The sequence below is a fragment of the Anopheles merus genome, unplaced genomic scaffold (assembly GCF_017562075.2).
Source record: "Anopheles merus strain MAF unplaced genomic scaffold, AmerM5.1 LNR4000850, whole genome shotgun sequence".
NCBI lineage: Eukaryota > Metazoa > Arthropoda > Insecta > Diptera > Culicidae > Anopheles > Anopheles merus.
This window is the reverse complement of record NW_024428430.1, coordinates 1-5,484: the sequence shown is the minus strand read 5'-3', so window position 1 is coordinate 5,484 and position 5,484 is coordinate 1. Positions and strand designations below refer to the sequence as shown.

Below are 5,484 nucleotides of genomic sequence, written 5' to 3'. Positions count from 1 at the left end.
TACCGATGCAGTGGCTGCGCAGTGTCTTATCTTATCTGCCCCAAACTCCCCGGCCGGAACGACTCGAGTTCGGTATCCCAACTCGGAAGAAGTTTCCGACTTCCTGACCTATTATTGTCACACCTCGATGCACCCCCAGGCCAAGTGAAAATGGCCCCAAAATCTAACCCGCCAGAAGCACTACACACTACACCACTTCGGGGTACACTCTCACCCTTACCACTCACACACAGACACACACACCACCACACAGATTTTCCCTTTCTTGCAGCGAATGCAACGATGCGATGACACTTTATGGTTTGGCGCAAATGGGGCACACGCTCGCGCGGGCGGCCGCACTAATTGAATTTAATCACAGACTTTTAACTTCACTTCTACTTCTGTGCGCTTCTTCCAAGACTTCGATGCTTGGTAAGAGAATGGTGGTGGTAGATAGGGGGGGGGGGGGGGGGGGCGGTCAGCTTTTTACTTCACTTTCGACACTTTTGCTGCCGCGGGGTGCAATAAACAGTGGGGGTTGGGTTGGGTTCGGCTGGAAACGATGGTCAGTGTTCGTCGAAAGTGTCGTTGCTAGGCAGTGCGAGACGATGGGCGATGTTTGTTGCTCTGAAAGAAACGAAAGAAGTAAAAGACGGCTGAGTATGTGTGTGTGAGTGTCGGAAAGGTTTAGTTTCTTCGCTTCTTTTTGGGAGGGTTTATCTTTTGGAGCTTCTCCCTCCTATTATCTGCAACACGATTGCAATTTTACGTGGGGTTTTTCTTTTTCACTTTCGTAATACAGGTGAAAGGATATTGGCTGCCACGTACGATCACGAGCTGAAGATGGCAGAGGTCACACATAAAGGATGCAGCAATGCAACGGCAATCATATATGGTCGATATTTCCCCTACTACTTCACTACACGAAGGGGATAAAAAAGTCCTTGTAGTTCGGCATCGACAGTGTCCATTGCTGCTTAGAATGAATTTTAAAACAGAATGGGAGTTTTCCTTTTAGGATGTAGCAATGTTTGGTATTCATTTAATTTGCGATTTAAAAAATTGGTTTATTGTTCGACTGAACTTTTTGTGTAAACAAGAATACTCGAAAATAATTGTTAATATTCATACACTAGTAAAACCATGTTATAAATCATTTCTTCGCAAATTTCTTTTTTCATTCATTTTATGTTTTAAATCAATTCAATACAATAGGAATCATGATTTTGGAACCGGAAGTTGTATTTTTTAGCACAATACAAATTTGTTGAATGATTTTACATGTAATTTATTTCGGTTATTTAAGTCGTTACTGCGAAATTTTGCCTCTAAAGCATACTTTTTTTACTCCAACTCACCTATTCTTGTCTTTATGTCTAATGTTTTTCACTCTTGTAGGAATCAACATAAATTTACCATGTATTTGAGCAGATTTATGACAACTGTATTTTGACATTCCAAAAACAATACAAAAACCTTGTGATTTGATTTTGTAAAAAAAAAAACTAATTAAATCCTATCAAATCTCAGGGCATTGTTCACATTTGAAAATACATGCCAATCTTTTTTCACTCCATTAAAACTCCTAAAATTGGCCCAAAATAACAATTTTAGTACTATAAATTATATCAATAACATAATGGTCTACTTATCTTAAATTTTATAATTTTAGAACACACAGTTTGAGACATTACTTTAAATTTTTAAATAAAGCGTTTGATTTACAGTCAAAATTGATGCTTTGTAGGCAAAAATTGTGACACGCTATCAAAAATTGGTGCCTTAGAGACAAAAATTTAAAAAAAGTTAGAATCAATATTTAGTGGCAACGCCTGTATTCTTATCATGGATGTATTCCTATCGCATGTCCATGTTGCACCGAACTCCCACACAAAACTAGGATAGTCATGCGACCCATGAATAGTGTATTGGGATTGATGAAGAATTTGTAGGTTTGTACATGCAATTGAAGTATTGCTTTTGTCTTTTATTGTTTTTTTAGTTAATTCAACCCAATATCATCACTAACATATAAACACAAAAGTAAACTCTCTACCTCATTAAAAATAATTGAACTTATTCTCTGGAATAGATTATGTTGACGTCATTAAGTTAGATAAATTTAATCTTTTTCATATCCTTTTTTTCTTCTTCAAATAATAATAATAAAACATTCAATTAAGCTCAATTGCTTTTTAAATTGTTCTCATTTACTTGAAGTTAGCTCGTCGTCAATGGACTGAAGTACAATAACAAACCTAAAATATTGTACTTTTTAATTTAAAATATTATAATTGAACACACATGAAACACGGTAAATTTGTTTTTTTTGTGTTTTTCATTGTTTTAAAGCAAAAAACAGCATCGAAATCAATATAAAATATAAACAAATTTGTCTCATATCAACATAAACAACAAAGTCAATAAAGCCGATGGACAAAAAATAAGCAAATTGAAAATTAAACTACATTTCACAGTGCTGTAATATTTATATCATTTGTCCTTTTTCTCAGTTCCTAATTAATACACACAATCGTTATTATAAATCGTCGCGGGCAGAATCATTGCAACCGTAAACACGATAAACTGCAATTAATTACGTATCAGCAATCAAAAACAAATACCACTGCATTACTGCGTGCGTACTATAGTCTCCTACACTGCATAGAAGCAGAACAAGGAATGCATTATTTTACATTCTGGTGCATTCTCTTCCCTTCCCGTTCCTATCCACAGGATTCTTGGTTGCATTTATAGACCATATAGTTTTGCATTTAATTGCATGTACAGTTTTTGCTCCATTCACCTCATGAAGGAGGAAGAAAGTTTGTGTTTTAGAAAAACAAATGTGTTAAAGGTGCACATGCAACACCACGCACACACGCACACACACACAAATGCACGGTTGTTTGGAAGGGGGAGCTTACCTTGAGAGTTTTGCAGTTGCTACTATTTAACCTTCATCGGGAACTGCTGCTGTTGGCGGTGCTGTCGTTGCAGTTATTGTTGATGATGATGTTGCAAATGATAATGATGATAGTGGTTTACGGTTGTTCCTGTGCTACACACGTGAAGCAATGAGGCACGTTGATCAGAGGATTGATTATTGCCGGAGACAAAAGCAAATCATTTGCTAGCGTTGCTTTAAGACGCGAATAGATTTACTTTTCCCACCCATCTATTCTATGAACCGTCTCCATCTCTCACTCTTTCTCTCTGTTCTCTGCAACTAGTTTCTCTGTTTCTGTTCAATCATTAGTATGTTTTTCTTCTTTTCTACGTACGAATGGCTTTCTCCTACCATTCGAGCGGGCAAAAGAGGCGAAGAGTGCGCGCTCAACAAAATAGCAAAATTGCCACTCATCGATCAAATAAAGTGTTGCTGCCGAGGATTTGCTATCGATAGCGACCTACGTGTACGAGGCGCGTTTGAGGGCGAATAAAAGAAATGAGGTAGCATATTGGAGGAATAAAAACAATACCAGCTGCAGTCGCGCTTCTGAAGGCAAAAAGTAAGACAGAGCTTTCGTGCAAAACTCAAAAAGAAAGCAATTTCTTCACGTACGCACCAAGCAGTTTGAAGCACGAAGAAATTAGAAAATTACTTGTCGTATGGTTGTGTTAGGTATTGATAACACTTGAGAAAAAAAGGGTTGGCATTAATGTCGGCTGCTTCCGCCATACGAATGAATTAAAATCAACAAAAAACGGCTCTAAAAAATTCCCCACAAAATCAGTCGTTCAAAAAACACCAAAAAAATGGTCCTTATGTCTCGTACACCAACACTGCTACATACACACACACAAACACACAATCATACAAATAGCATAGTGCAGGTTCGTCCGTCTGGTACACGAGCTCGGTGACAAAATGTTGACGTAATGTAGCGATCGTGGACCCAGAGCACACAAAAAAATCACTCTTTGAAATCACACCTACTCTCTCTCTTTCTCTCTCGAGCACGCACGCACACACGCATTTGGCACGGCAACGAATTTAAGTGAAACGATCAGTAACGCTTAAATCAGAAGCCGCCAATCAGTGCCACTGCTGGCTGTTGGGTCAAGAGACTACGATATATCGATATTTTCACAAATCACACACACACACGTTTCCCCATAACCAGCAACAGTGGGAACACACCACCAAACATTCCGCAGACGGCTGCAGCAGATCTTTGTTGACCGACTTGATTAGGTCACCTGTCGGGCCAGCAATGACCAGTGCAATGGGAGAGAAGAGGTTCACAGTGAAATATTTTCAGCGCGCAGGTGTAAGGCACACATCTACAGAGAAGCAGCTCGCGTCTATTACCAGGCCAAACCTGCACAACGAACACTGCCCGACACATAACGAATGATTGTCACCGTCTGTCGCTCCTAAACAGAACGCACACGATCACGCACCATTGGCGATCGCGTGTCACATGAGCTGTTGGAGTTGCTGCAACCTTTCTTCATAGATTCCCTCTTTAGTTCACACAGCCACAGACTAATGGGACGACACACGGGGGGTCGTCGTCCCGCTGGAAGATGTTCAACGTGGCACACCAAACATAAAGTAAAAAAAAGACCCTCTGCACCAGCTGCAGAAATGCTTTGCAAACGGGCAAAAACACTACAAAATAATTGCGTTGGACAAAGGGCGTAACAAAACGTAATAATTGGCCACACCACACACATACGCTCCGTGCACTGAGTTACTTGCTTGCCAGCCGCCAGCGCGTACCAACGAAAACGATCTTGTCAACCCGCGCGCACCAACAGATCTTCTAGTAGCGCTCTGCTCACGCACACACATCTCCCGTACGATCGCTTGCGTACACACCCGCGTCCCTCACCCGGCCGAACGATCTTTCAACGCTTTCCAAATCCGATCGCCATTTTGAAATCTTTCTACGTGTGCGCTTCAATTTCGGCTCTTCTGCGGTCCGTTTCGCACCTCTTCCTTTTCGCGCACTGGCCCAGGTGTCCGACGGTGAGCAAAAGAGTGTGTGTATTTCTGTGTGCGTATGTGTGAGCGGTTGTGTGACTCTAGATAACGAACGATTTCAACAACTGCATCACACCTGCCTTATCGTTCCCTTGTGCAGGAATGCCGTGCCCGTTAGACCAACGCAGCAGCCTGTAACTAAGAAGCGAACACACCATCACACCATCACCACCTTCAACTACGCATTCCAATCCGTCGACCGGACAGAAACTGACAGCATCGGTGAAACACCTGACCAAACGACCGTGCTGGGCGATCGCTTGGATCTGTCTCGTTCGGGAGGGCTTACTTCTTGGTGAGCGCTGGTGCTGGGCAGCGCACACTGCAACTGATTAGATGGGCTGGTAAATTTCGTACTACTAACCAACCATCACACGGTCCGTCACCAAATATTCGCCCGAGGTTTTCAAACAAAACTGAGCGAACGAAACGAAACACGCACACACAGCCCTGTAAGCTTTACGGCAGCTGACGACGGTGTGTTGTTGTGGGTGTGCTGCTGACAGTTT

The 5,484-nt window shown here is 41.5% G+C and overlaps 1 long non-coding RNA gene across 7 annotated transcripts; it reads right to left on the bottom strand.

The window, feature by feature from the left end:
* Positions 1-485: 485 nt before the first annotated feature.
* Positions 486-5,384, bottom strand: LOC121603101. 7 transcript variants are annotated; one of them, XR_006006600.1, is made up of 4 exons: positions 5,340-5,375; positions 4,127-4,185; positions 2,910-3,043; positions 486-609 (listed from the first exon to the last, which is right to left on the bottom strand). It is a non-coding gene; the product is annotated as an uncharacterized LOC121603101 (long non-coding RNA). The 7 variants fall into 7 exon arrangements; XR_006006599.1 differs by lacking the exons at positions 4,127-4,185; positions 5,340-5,375 and adding exons at positions 5,052-5,113; positions 5,265-5,279; XR_006006594.1 differs by lacking the exon at positions 4,127-4,185 and having other exon boundaries at positions 5,340-5,384.
* Between the last annotated feature and the right edge of the window lie 100 nt (positions 5,385-5,484).